Genomic DNA, 14,881 nt, shown 5'->3' on the forward strand with positions numbered 1-14,881 from the left:
TCTTTTTATATGTTTTGTTGAATTAATTAGACCTGTGACTTCTTCCAGGTTCAAAGGTCTGCTTAACGCCGGTTACAGAGCTCCGTTGTAGAAGCGGCAGTTGGTAGTTGTGTTTTCATTATTATGGTCCTTTCAGGGGCTGTGGTAGTTAACTTTAGGCCAGAAAAAGTCAGTGTCATTCAGCCTCGACAGTTAAGTTTAGAAAAAAGATTGTGGTTTGGATTAAAACACTCCCGAGGAACAAACACGCATTTCCTGGGTGAAAGTATTTAGTTTTTGCACTTTGTCCAAGTGGTGTTGCCATTGCTAGCTGTCAAAGATGGCAGCCATTCTGCACATGCGTGACTCACATTGGGGGACTAGGGGTGGAACGGTTCATGTATTTGTATCAAACCGAAACAGTACGGGCGTCACGGTTTGGTGCATGAATTTACACGGAGAATACACGGTATAAAAATAAATAAAACTTGCGTGCAAATGTTATGTATAACTAATTTAATGCGGAACTACTGTTAGATACGCAGGTTCTTCAGGGACACCTAATCTGTAGCCCCGCCTTAGCTCTGAAGCTCTAATTGGCAGCCGAGTTTGCTTACGTATGCAGTTTTTGTGAGTCAGATAGCAGCACTAAGGGCGAGTATGGCGGGTGGTGGCGAAGAGTTAGAGGACCCGCCGGCCTCTTTAAGATCGCAAGTTTAGGAAAACTTTGTTTTCCCCAGTCAGTTCCAGTAGTACAGGCGAGAGAGTGGTGGATACAACTGCTGTCGTAGATTAGTGTTACGTTTCCAGCGTCACGTCTCCAAACCATTACGTTAGTTGGGACAGACGCCTTGTTTCTGCAAGCTAACTATAGTAGCACTAGCCAAGCAGGGAGCAGCTTTCTGTGGTGAAAAATGGCCGGGAGACGTTGACATCTGACTTTACACACTTCAGGCTGTTGCAGCTAACCTAAGGGAGGCTTTACCACCTAGTGTCTCTAAGACATGCACAATAAAAAAAAAATTGCCTTCTGCATTTTCTTTTTGTTTTTTCCTCCACTGTACCAAACTCATACCAAACCGTGATGGCTGAACCGAGGTGTGAACCGAACCATGACTTCTGTGAACCGTTCCACCCCTATAGGGACTCACATTGTGTCTTGACAAGGCCCATGCTTGCTACCCAGCTTGCTAAATTTAAATGGATACAAAACAAGAACCAAGATGTGCTGTGTTTTGTAAGTGGTTTGGTTCAAACACCAGTAAAAAGCAAATTAATTTGAAAATGACTGTGGAAGAAACACGTTTATCAGCAGACTGTCTGATCAGTTTGATTTATCCAGCATGGCTAACAGCCGGAAACCTACTGCAGGGGAGGGACAAATCTGTCGAATAACTATAGTTCTACTTCTACGCAAACATGTGCAATGGATATATTGTACATGTACATTGTCCAGTTTTTTATATTTTCATATTAAAACACTTAACTGACAACATACATAACAACAATAAAAGATGAAACAGTGATACTAATTTGAAGTTTTTAAAGAGCCCCTAATATGTTTTTTTGAAAAATTCCCGTCTTTTAGTGTGTTATATAGTTTTCTGTGTTTTTTGTGCAATAGATGTATAATGTACAAAAATGTACTGCAAACAAAGCTTTCTTTCCCACGGTCAGCAATTTTTTCAACTGGCTGAAACGTCTTTCCAACAATCCTATTTGAAATACCTAAATTAACGATGTCATTAATTGAGAATGCCAGCCCAGTTTGATATGCTGGTGCTGCCCAAAGGTGCTGTCTGAGCAAGCACAGCCCGCCCAGTGGCTCGTTTGATTTTGGTTGACCAATCACAACAGAGCCCAGTCTTTTTAAGGCGGGCCAAGAGCTTAGACAAAGCGTTTCAGCCAAAGAAGCTGCAGCAATAGGCTGTGTGAGAAACATAATAGGTTTTTTGAACATCCATGCATGTAAACGTATTCTTGTAGCCCCAAGAGTACAAATATGACGCTAAAAAGGAGTATAAAAGGGGCTCTTTACGTGTTTTGTCAAACAAGTCGAAACACTTTTAAGAGTTGATTTTATTATTTAAATATAGTGCTGGTTTATATGTACTTTTACTTTCACCAAACCCATATTTAACAGTGAGATTGATTAGATTTATTTTAAGTATGATGTAACAGGACAGAGAAAGGAAAGTAGCAGCAATAGAGGAGAAGCAGATTTAACTAAAGATGTGTTTTTATTACACCACATCTCAACTTTCCGTGACTGTCACTTTAACCCTGTAAAAATAGCCCCCCCATTTTCCTCCCAATTTAGTTGTTGCGATATTCAGAATCTTTGTCGCTGCCAATCTGTCTGTTAGTCTGCTGACGACAGACTACCATGTGCCTCCTCCACATGATGCTGCCAGCCACTTTTCTGCAAGAATTGCCAAAGAAGCAACGCAGACACAATCCCCAAACTATCATCCTACCTGCAAACACTGCCAAATGTGTTGGAGTGATCAAAGCAGTGTATACAGCCATGTTTGGCCAACTGTGGGAGTAGAAATCATCTCAACACTTTCACAGCAAAAACCCATCTGCATGGACAGCTTTATAAATCTAAATGCTTCCATCTTTGTGAATAGTTTAATTTGAGAACTTAAGACAGGTTTATGCATCTGGTCCTGGATTTCTGTAGTGGTGGACAAATGTTGAACCACTACAGGTTAAGCTGTCTGTCGCAAGAAAATCATACTTTCATAACTGTAGCTGTGTAAATGAGCACCATTGCTGGACTTTGCCTACAAATGACTTGATGGTTTTGCCTTTGTTTTGTAATCAACCCTTCCAGTTGCCTTGGCATGAGCAGTGGTAAAAACATAACACCAGACTCACATTACTGCCCACCAGGCAGACCTGACCACGCTCCAAATGCAGGGGAATTTTGGCATTGGTGGTTGACACTGTCAATTGAGTGATTCATTGATTTACGACAGCAGTACTGAAGATGTATTGCAGTGACTGCCTTGTGTGTTGCTCAGTTAAAGCAAAGCTAAAGCAACTTTTGCAACTTTTTAAAATGTTTCCAAAATTGTTTCAGTGGTTCAGCGAGTCATAACCGGGGGAAAGGCAATTCTGCATTCAATTCATTCTGCAATGGGGCAATTCCGCCTCCAACCTGTAGGGGGACCGAAGCGGGAAAAGTTACATAGTGTTGCTTTAAATACTTTTGTAATCGGGAATAAAAACTTAAAATTAGAAGCAATCAAGTACCACGAGTCATCAAAAAGGAACCTACACAGGATAAGTTGTCAGCTGGTAAAAAGCCTGTGTGGCTGGTGGACTGTGGCTAGTAACCAAAAAAGTTGACTTCAGGCCCTGCTGCCCACTCAATGTCTGCTCTTACAGATACATTTTGAGAGGCCTGAAACAGCTCAACTTAACAAACAAACAAACTGGTGGAGAAGGGCACTTCAGCCAGAAAGGTAGAGGGGCCCTGATCCACTATAACTACATAGTTCACTGACTTCCAGATCATTAGCAGCCATTTACCTGTTTTGCCCAGACATTAAACCGCTGTAATGGTCCACTCAGTGGTTCAGAAACTGCATTTTATCCACAGTTGTAGTTGTCCAATATGTTGAAAGGCAGGTCACTGTGTTGGGTTGAATTGAACCACACATTAGGCCAAACAAACTGTAAGCTCTCATTTAAAACTTCCACATGGTTGTCTTGGCATATTTTGGCTCTGTCAATGTGCACAATACAGTGTCTTGTCAAAGTGCTTAATTGATTTGTCTGTCACATCTCCCCCAGCGCCTCCTGTCTGCTCTACATCCTGCCTCCCTCCAAAATCTTCATTTAACGTCTTTCACAAGAAGATCTTAAGGAGCAGTGTCACTCTAAAGTCTTAAGGTAATTTTGATAAGTAAGTCAAATAATAAGAAGTTTCTCTTCCTGCTTCTTCATTTTCTGCAATTTGTAATAATGTCCAACCTGGAAATATAATTCAGGGTCTGGCATCTTGAGAGGAAACATGGCAACCCCAATCTTTCTATTACACAAATCTTTCCCACAACTGCTGGCTCTTCCCCAGATGGCCACTTTTTAATGCCTTCTCTCCAACTGGCTACTTTTGTGCTTGTAATTCATTTTCTTTTCTAAATGGTCATGCATTGCACAGATCTATCCATCCCTAGCACTGGGTTAGCACAGGAAAAGGGGATGTTTCCTGTTTTCTACCTATCCCTGTTTGAAAACGTGTGCAAGTACCTCCATGTATAACAGTATGTGCAAAGCTGCAACTTGACACATTTCAGTTATTAGAACTCTGCCAACATGAGTGCAGTGACTCACACATTGGCCCTGTTCACCTGTTTGGGTTCACTCAGCTCCCTGTAACACTGAACTTGGAAATTTGCAAGGATAAATAATAAAGCAATAATCCGTTGCAAGTGATATTAAATCTGTGGTAGAGTAATATGCGCACAGTGAGTGATTTGTAGAAAATTGTATTACAGTTGTAATTTGAAGGACAAATTAGTATTAGTCACAACATCAGAAACCCGGAGGAAGAGGATATTATTTATCTGAAAGGGATTATCTTTTGCACGTCTCTATCATGCAAGAGGGATCACTCCTCTGTTGCTCTTCCGTTTTTTTTTATTTTTGGGGGGGGGGGGGGGGGGGGGGGGCCCTCATCTGAATTGAGAATCTAAAGACAGAGGGTGTTCCATGCTGCTATTCAGATTGAAAAGCCCCCTGAGGAAAATTTGTGATATTGGGCTAAAAAAGTCAACTTCCCCTGACTACACGTGCTTGACCAATAAAGCTGATTCTGATTCAGAATAGGTTTTCATGTACAGGGAATTTGCCTTCATAATATGGTTCCTATTAATAAACATAGCAAGAGAAAATAGAACTAAAAAGCACGTACTGCCAAGGTCAAGAATCATGAATAGAAAATAGAAAAATTAACAAATATGTAGTATACATTAGAGGATATTATGCACGTGCAAAGTCCACCGTATAAAGTATGAAGAACATGTGCTTTGTGCAGAGATAATAATCCGAAACCCGTTATAGCCTCAGCGTGGGCATGAGTTCCGAGAAGTTCAACCAAAGATTTATTTTTATTTCCCGGATTGTCTTATTTAAAGATCAGAATTTGGCCTTGAAAATACCTCAAAAGGTAATCGTATCTTGTACTTTTTTGTAGTGTCACAGAAAATAAACACATTTTGGTGTAACATGGATGTTGGTGTAGTAATGCCCCCACTTATAAGAGCGTTGTGTTACCTTACACATGTACAGGAAGGGTTATAGTCCACAGGTTTATACATTTTGAAATTAAAGGGGATAAAGGTGTAGTAATGGTACTCCACATCGACTGGACTCTTTTTGGAAGTTCCCAACAAGGGGTCCAAAGAGTAGTACCCTTTACTGTTTTTCTTTTTTAATTGAGTCTCTATTGATATACTAAAGAAGATGTAAAGGAATATAAGAAATGTCTGTGGTCTTAATAGATAAAGGGCAGGGTGATTTCAATCTCATTGCAGCCGGGTACATTATATATCTAGACGTTGATATTGTTGCACATCTGAGCTAATATTGCTCTGTGCAGCTTGTAGCCTGATTAGCATCGCGTCCAGACTGCAACAGTACAAAGCGACGGCTTATTGTTTGCTGTTGCTTTTGACACAAATTTGGTTTAGTTAAAAAAAACTGTTGAGCTGAAAACAGCTTAAGAAAAAATTGCTGAATACGTTTTAAAAATGAAAATGTGAAATATCCTTATTAGATTTAAAAATAAACTCAGGTATGGACAATAGAGTGCATATGAATTTTAGTTTGGGACATTCAGGTATATATATTAGTCAAATAATGTATTTTGTTTTGTTTCTTTCAATTTCAGTGTATAAATCTAAAGGGAACTCTACAAAATAATGAATGGCGGGAACCAGTGTGCTGTAGTATTGTCCACCTACCACTGATTTATTGACTTCCTGTCAACAATGGAGCACAAATAATATTAATGATGCTGCGCTTGTATTTATGTATCTGTTCACTGCATATTTTAACACATTTTTGTAACAGTAGCATTCTGTTTCTTCTTAAAACAGGAGAAGCATTTATCACCATAACTAATGCATAAACTGGAAAATAAGCCATGCGGTTTCAGATAGAAAATGTAAAATGTATCAAGCTGCTCTGGCTGACAGTGTCTGTCAGTGTGCCAATAAATTAACAAGCTGGCTTTTTTCAAAAAAAGTTCAGATAAGGATACTTCATTGTGTCAGCAGGTCCTTCATTGTGTGAGTGAAGGACAGTCAATTATCCTGCAGTTGTTTTGTTTTTTTCATCCCACTCTTTCAATGTCAAAGCTCTATCTCTTTCCAGTTGTCCCTCACTCACATTATCCTTTCATGGTTTAGTCTTTTTTCTCACTTTTCATGCAGAGCACATAGTGTGTTTGCACTTATAGGCATTGTGCTTCTTTCATGAAACTGAGGGAGATACAGCCTCAGTCTCTTTGAACTGTTCCCTTGCAGGTCTCCTTCAGCTCTTATTTCAAAAATCCTTTTTGATTTGAATGTACAGGTTTATTTTCCCAAGCCCTCCTACTTCTCTTACTGCTTCCACCTCTTTCTCTACTGTACACTCTATAATTGCTAGCACTGGTTCAAGGAACTCTGACTGCCTGAGACTATACCTGCATTACAAGACTACTAGAATGCAATTTCCCGGATCCAATCAATTCAAAACAGTACTCGGCAACTCGTACTGCTGTTCAGGGAAACTCAAATCTAAGGATTAAAACTCTCTTCTGCTTCTGATTTGGTGCTCCTGGCCCTTTTTAAAGTTATAATAATTTAGCCATTCAATGTATTTACATTCTGTATTTACCTTTTCAAGTTTTTCTTTGCAATGTCCACAATACAGCATGTAATCCAGCATGAGTGTTTTTAATTGGATCTCATTGGGCCAGTTGTTCAAAACATTTAATCTAAATCAAAAGGATCCTGATTTAGAAAATGTCTAAAACAAAAAAAAGGGCTAAAAGTCGATATATATATATATATATACGGTGAAAAATGGAAAGTACTATTTTGGTTTGTTATTGAAATCTGTTTGGGGGATTGTTTCAAGGGAACAAGGTTATTTTTATTTTTAGTTTATTTTTACTTTACTATACTGAATAACTTAGATGGTAGCCCATGTCTATCTACTTTATCACTGTTACTACGGTTACACAAGTCAAGTGCAAAATATAAATAAAAGTATATTCGCTAAATTATACAAATGTATTATTTGACCAATTTTAAAGTTTTACTACATTTTCTTCCTGGAATCCACCTTGAACCCCCCCCCCCCCCCGTTGGTATCAGGATAATCCTGTTTTTTTGGATCAAAGTTATCCAAATCCTACTGACAAGGTTTGAACAACACAAACTGCAGGTTTGATCCAGATTAAAACTAGGATTGGATTCCGTGATCTAATCTGATTTCCTATTCCTTCTTTCCCTTTTGAACAACCCATTTTTAAGATTTGATCCAAAATCTGATTATCTTACCTTTGAACAACTGGCCCAATCAGCCTCACTGTTTCCTGTTGATGCCTACAGCGTTATCAGAGCTACAATACACACCTTCAACAACAAGGTAATAACTTTGTCCAGCTGTTAGGTGGAAAACTACTCATGGCATGATGGAAAAAAGCCCATTTTTGACTGGCTTCTTTATTAAAATGTGTTGTAATGTGCTTGGTTGCACTGGACCAGCTGCTATTTTGTTAAATTTATGACAAACTAACAGCACAAAGAGGGTTTGCTTCCTGCAAAATGATGGAACCTGTAGTTGCTGTTACCAGTATACAATTACTCAATGCAATCCTTTTGTTCAAATTTTCCATCTACATACACAACGGATTCATGGATGGATTTATACCCTGAATAGCAGAAAGAAATGCAAGTGATCATTTTCCTTTGCCGTGAAGAATTGCTTGACATCTGGTCAACGTAGCTGATTCAAACATTTGGACTTTATTAACAAAAGGGAAAAGGTGAAACAGGTGGGAGGGAAAGACGAGCTCTGCAAACAGCTGATGAGGGCGACTGAAAAAGGTCTTTTTCTCTCTGTGCTCGAATATTGCTTGATTGGACACTTGAGGTTAATTGCAGTGGTGGTAAGCGTGATTAGTGGATTGATTATGGGGCAGCTTCCCGGACTGTCATTAAGACTCATTCTGGACTCAAAAGTGAATTCTTCAGGGGAGAGTTTCTGTTAAAATCATAATAAGCTACAGAGTTTTCAAAGTTAACATAACAGGGAGACCTGCAGGTACTTAGCTGGTGGAACTTGCATGTTAATACCTACCTTTCTTTTCTTTCTGTCTTTTCTTTCCTGTCTTGTCTTTGTTTCAGATTTTTTGTCGTTATCATTACGAAATTCAGAAATGTCAGGGGAAAAAAATCAAGGTGTCAGGGGTTTTCCCATTTTTCCATCTGATGTTTGGACCCATTGATTGTTTCCTACATAAGCTTGCACACCGATGTACATGTCAGGTTATGCAACTGTCCTATTTTCCAGTGTCGATGCATGTCAAACAACCAGAAAAGCAGCAATATTTTCTTATTCTCCACTGAATGGGCACTAGCTGGCCCAGTTTGACCTCACCCAGAACAACGCTTTTATTTTCATCGTACAGCTATGACACCTATACAGTCCCTGACAAAAGTCTTGTAGCTTGTGTACAAATTGACCGGAAGTGCCGCTGAAATATATTTCTAATCAAGATTTATTTACAAGAAATGGCTCATTTTAATCCCAACAGCTTTTGTAATAATGTTTCAGTGCAAAAAGAAACTGTCAAAAAGTATTCTAATACTCACAGCTTGGTAAAGCCCATTGAGTCAATTTTTGCAAAGACATAAGTGTTGTCGCCTTGTCCTATGAGCTTCACCTGTGACTAATAATGGATCAATTAGGTCTCAGGTGTGTATAAAAACAACCCCAGTACACTAGACCTTCACATCAACTGCAACTAGACATCTGCAAACATGCCTAAGATTCACCCTGAGACTAAAGTTTTGATTATCAAGAGGCTGAAGACCAGATCCACTGCTGATGTGGCAGACACCTTCAATGTGTCTCAGCGTCAAGTACAGAGGATTAAAAGAACATTTGAAAACACTGGAGACGTTTTTGACAAGCCCAGGTCAGGCAGACCCCGCAAGACAACTGCTCGAGAGGACCGTTTGTTGGCTCGAAAATCCAAGGCCAGCCCATTTTCCACTGCAGCAGAGGTCCAGTAGAACAGGTCCCCTGAAGTCCCTGTGTCAACCAGAACGGTTTGTCGGATTCTGTCTCGAAATGGCCTCCATGGTTGAATCAGGGCCCAGAAGCCAGCACTAAACAAAAGACAATTGAAAAACCATGTGGCGTTTGCCAAGGCCCACAGCCTGCTAAAAGGATGGACGCTGGAGAAGTGGAAGAAAGTGGATTTTTCAGATGAATCTTCTGTTGAATTACACCACAGTTGCCGCAAATATTGCAGGAGACCTACTGGAGCCCGCATGGATCCAAGATTCACCCAGAAAACAGTGAAGTAACATCCAGTATGGGGGTGTGCGAGAGATCTGCAGGGTGGAAGGCAACATCAATAGTCTCAAATACCAAGAAATCTTAGCTACCTCTTATATTCCCAACCATAAAAGAGGCCAAATTCTCCAGCAGGATGGTGCTCCATCGCATACTTCCATCTCCACTTCAAAGTTCCTCAAGGCGAAGAAGATCAAGATGCTCCAGGATTGGCCGGCCCAGTCACCAGACATGAACATCATTGAGCATATGTGGGGTAGGATGAAAGAGGAAGCATGGAAGACCAAACCAAAGAACATTGATGAACTCTGGGAGGCATGCAAGACTGCTTTCCTAGCTACTCCTGATGACTTCATCAATACATTGTATGAATCCTTGCCAAACCGCATGGACGCAGTCCTTCAAGCTCATGGAAGTCATACAAGATATTAAATTTGAATCTCACAGCACCACTATTTAATTTGCTGACATATTTTAGTATTTGTAGTAAATTTGTTCAATTTCTGTATAGGCGACAAAACTTGTGTCTTGCCAAAATTTGACCTTTCTGTCTTGTTTAAATAATAAATCTGTTTTTAGTGAAACTAATTTGTTTCAGTGCATTGAACATCATTTGGGAGGGTTTTAGCTTTTCATATGAGCTATTTCTTACACCAATTGATTAATTAAAAGTCAGGTTAATAGCAGGTGTTTCTACAAATTAGATAAGCGACAAGACTTTTGTCAGGGACTGTACAAGTCATAGGTAACACACAACTTAGAATTTTGTCAGTCTAATCTAGTAAACAAGCCATGTTAGCCCTGCAAGCTAATGCATGCTAACTACAAAGGATCAGAAATGTGTTCAATTTGTTGTATATATAAAGTATACATATACTATATATATATATATATATATATATATATATATAAATATATATATTTTTAAAGCGTCATTTCATAGAACGCTCCGGGTTTTTTGCATAGCCCATCTCCGCTCCGTTAACCGCTGTCTGATCATGAGCCAGTCAGAGTAGTTCCCTGCACCCCGTGCAGCTTAGTTTCTAGATGTAGACGGTCCCAGAGGACAGAGTAACGGGAGGAAAACTCAACAGAAGCAGACGGTTATACGTCGGTCTCAAGGTTTACCAGTTTACCAGTAAACGCAACATTTGTCCCGTCTGTTGTTTTTCAGACAACGCAGTGAGCAGTGCTAGTCGGTGCTAGTAGCGTCTGTTAGCTGTTAGCTCCTCTAGGACGCACCGGCGCTAATGTCCTCGCATCCACTGCAATGCTGTTTATATGGATAGGGTTTAATTTTGCGTTACATGACCCATTTCGTCTGTAAAGCCGTGCCTGTGTGGGATCTCTCCTCTCCTCTCTCTCCTCTTACTCCGCGCCCCGCCACACAGCGCCGGTCCACACTTCTGACATTTGTCTACAGTTTTAATTTTTCATTAACACAGCTGTATATTGTTACATATGAGGGTCAAACCTGTATTCGTACCAGTGTTTCCGCGGGTAACTCTGCTATCGCGGCGGCCACGGCGAAGAACACAGAAGAAGTTATTGAATGCAACTAACTTCAGTTGGTAGAGTAACAGCGTGAGACGGAGCTGCTGGACCTGGGCCAGAGATGTGACCCATGGCCAGAATATCATAGATCATAAAAATGCAGCGCAGTGAAGATACAGACGTTTCATACACACGTCGTGTGTCTCCGCCATTCGACCCGTGCTGGACCCGTTCATAATGATCAGCCGTCTCTCTGTGAGTAGCGTCCATCACACTCCCTGTCGCAGTTATAAATAGCCTATGTGACAATACAATTTGTTTTGGTTAAAATCAACAAATAATCGTGAAAATAATCGCGATCAAAATTTTGATCAAAATAATCGTGATTATCATTTTGGCCATAATCGTGCAGCCCTAATATAATATATATATACTATATATATATATATATATATATATATATATATATATATATATAATAATATATATTCACACAAAAGAGGAAGAGAATACCTGCTTACCCAATTAGTATTGTCTGTCCCTTGGATCTTGGGTAACTCCCTAGCTGCTAGTTCTGCCCACTATGTTGTGGAAACTATTCGCTCTTTGCGTCAAGTGGCAAGCTGTAATAACGTGACACAGACTGTTTGTGCGCTGCATGTTAATGCGCTCTGGGGATTGAAGAGAACCTCTCAATTCACGAACAAACAGCATAGTGCTCCTCCGGTCACCAGGCCAAACACTCGCTAGTGAAAACTTTGAAGTGACAATTTTTTTTTATTTGCACACTATGACTGCAAGATGATTCTGTATTTTTCTCTTTCGTTACCATTTTACATCAGCTGGTTTCTGCCTGACTCCATACATGTGATCTGTAACTCGATAGTTTTTCAGATAAACGCCTCCGCTGACACAACACACCTGGCACTGACTCTGAGCTGTTGTTATCTGCCTTCTGTGTACATGTAATCAAACCTCACTGGGGGAATTGAAGTAGATAGTAGGCAGACTGGATAACATCAGCTGTATTATTTTTGTTTAGTTTATTTAGGCTGTTTTTTTAACTTATACAACTCAAATACACTTTATAAAAATAACAAATAAACAATCAAAAGTCATTACTTTTGAAGTAGTAACAAACCAAATTAAGCAAGTGTATTCTGACCAAAAAGGTGTAGGGTGGAAACTTAACTTATTACAGCTAGACTTTTTACATTCATTATTTTGTAGAGTTCCCTTTAGATTTATACACTGACAATGAAAGAAACAAAACTAAATCCATTATTTGTATAATTTATATACCTGAATGTCCCAAACTAAAATTCATATGCACACTAACGTCCTTACCTCAGTTTATACTTAAATCGAATAAGGATATTTCACATTTTCATTTTTAAAACATATTCCCCAAATTTTCTTAAGCTGTTTTCAGCTCGACAGTTTGTAACCAAACCGAATTAACATTGTAACATTTTTGTCAAAAGCAACAGCAAACAATAAGCCGTCGCTTTGTACTGTTGCAGTCTGGACGCGATGCTAATCAGGCTACAAGCTGCACAGAGCAATATTAGCTCAGATGTGCTACAATATCAACGTCTAGATATATAATGTACCCGGCTGCAATGAGATGGAAATCACCCTGCCCTTTATCTATTAAGAGCACAGACATTTCTTATATTCCTTTACATCTTCTTTAGTATATTAACATAGACTCAATTTAAAAAAGAAAAACAGTAGAGGCTAGTTTGGAAAAGACAGGGCTGTTTCTTAGTGCTCACCCTGCAGGGATTTATTGGTCTTTAAATTAAGAGCACACAGACCTTGAATCGCAAGTCTACAAAATACACATAACAGCCCATAAACTGTACACATAAACTGACCTTGATCCTCAGAATAAAAAGGGTTAAAGACTACAGCATGGCATTATAAACATGCATAACAAATCACTATAGAAACCAAGAAAACAATCTGCGTATTATCTTGAAGTAGCTGTTATTTTCTTTTTTATGTGGTATGAGTAGCTGCAGAAACGGTGCAGACCGCACTGAATTTAAATAGACATGGTGTAACATTCACAGTATGATGCATAATTCAGCCCCGCACTGTGGATTACACCCTGCTCCCCAGCTGTTACAGAGAGCCACTTAAAAACAGCATGTAGCACGACAGCCAGGACCCTCAACTGTTACTGCTATCATGAGCTTTCTTGTTGCTGTTTAGCAGTTAATATTCTCTCCAGAATGTGCACCAGATTGAGTCACACAAAAAAATTTCATTCATATACTAGTATTTCTGTAAGACCTCCTGTTTGCCAGTTGCTCTGTTGCTAAAACACATATTTTACAAACTGAGGGTGAGACATGGAAAAAAAGGCAGAAACACATTACAGAAAGCTCAAATCTTCACACAGATGTTTTTTTTTTTTTTAACACTGACGTCTTACCAAACTCAAACACATGGACACACACACACACACACACACACACACAAAAACACACACACACTTGATGATAGTGTTTTCCATAGACAAATAGCCCCTATCAGAGATTCCACTCCTTGTTGCCAGGACAAGGATTACATTCACCCCAAACACGGGTTTGTTTCTTATGACTTACGATGCCCTCCACCCATCCTCAGGGAGAGTTTTTTTCAACATAATGCATAAGAATGCAACCCTGGAACAACATCACATGGAGACAATTGATCAGGTCTGACACATGGTGAGAGCCATGGTGTGCACAGGCAGAGCTGACAACAATAGACACAAAAAAAGAAACACAAAAACAGGCCAAGCCTCCGCCAACACTGAACAAACTGGCAGTCTAATCTGACGACATCATCTGAAAATGTTCTCAACCATCATGTATTATATTTTAGTTTCAGAATAAGGTTTTATTGCCAAGCAGGTTTTCACAATGTGTTTGGTGCATACAATTAACATATTAAGAGGGAATCAAAATGGTGTGCTGCAAGAGTGAAGAACATAAATAGAAACTAGAAAATTACAATAAATGTATGAAAAAGATACTATAAAGCATATAGACAATATTTAGAATGTTCCTGTTTTAGCATGACAGAGCTGAGATCTGCCCGATGCAAAGAGCATACTGTATGTGCAATGTACAGGGATAATAGCACAAGATGCGTGTTGATGTAACGCATAGAGACAGGTATCTATGTGGGGGTAAGAGCCTGTGTCAGTCATATGTATATTATTATATTATAGTGTAATGGAACACCTCTAAAATCTAATTAATTGATTTTCAATAAAAGATAAGGAAAGCGTCTCTGCCTGCTAAATGTAAAGAAAATTAGTTTTGTTTTTGTGCTGCTTATAGTCAAATAAACTGACCGAGGCAACAGATGGATAAGCCCTCCATCTAATGGATCTATAACTCATACATCATCATACAGGTCGCAAGTTAGCAACACAATGACCAACGCTGCTCCTTAACGTAGTGCTGTCTTAGTCTGAATGCCCAGGACTAAAGCATTACCGAAAGGATCAAAGTAAAAATAATGGAAATTATAATCAGGAAATGTATATAAAAGATATGAAAGCCAACTGAGCATTAAGAGGTCTGTGCATTCCTGAAAGAACGTTCTTTAAGATTAAGTCTGCAAATTTGGTCGCAATAGCTACAGCACTGTTATTGAGGAATAGCTCACATGAGGGTTGTCATTTTCCCTTTTTAAAATGAACTACTTGACTCTGGGAGGGACAGCAAAGGGAACCTGCAGTGGAAACGCTTCTATCAGTGGATCACATGTATTTTGAATGGTTATCTACATTTCCCTATACTAGAGTACCTCCAGTCAT

The 14,881-nt window shown here is 39.4% G+C and overlaps 1 protein-coding gene and 1 long non-coding RNA gene across 2 annotated transcripts in view; one reads left to right on the forward strand and one right to left on the reverse strand.

Annotated features, from left to right (window-relative positions):
* kcna4 (potassium voltage-gated channel, shaker-related subfamily, member 4) overlaps window positions 1-14,881 on the reverse strand; it is a 72,180-nt gene that overhangs the window by 25,897 nt on the left and 31,402 nt on the right. The gene's annotated exons all lie outside the window — the stretch shown is intronic.
* Window positions 367-14,148, forward strand: LOC116687738 (uncharacterized). Its single transcript, XR_004331621.1, has 3 exons — window positions 367-586; window positions 1,568-1,570; window positions 14,139-14,148. It is a non-coding gene; the product is annotated as an uncharacterized LOC116687738 (long non-coding RNA).

Source organism: Etheostoma spectabile, chromosome 1 (assembly GCF_008692095.1).
Source record: "Etheostoma spectabile isolate EspeVRDwgs_2016 chromosome 1, UIUC_Espe_1.0, whole genome shotgun sequence".
NCBI lineage: Eukaryota > Metazoa > Chordata > Actinopteri > Perciformes > Percidae > Etheostoma > Etheostoma spectabile.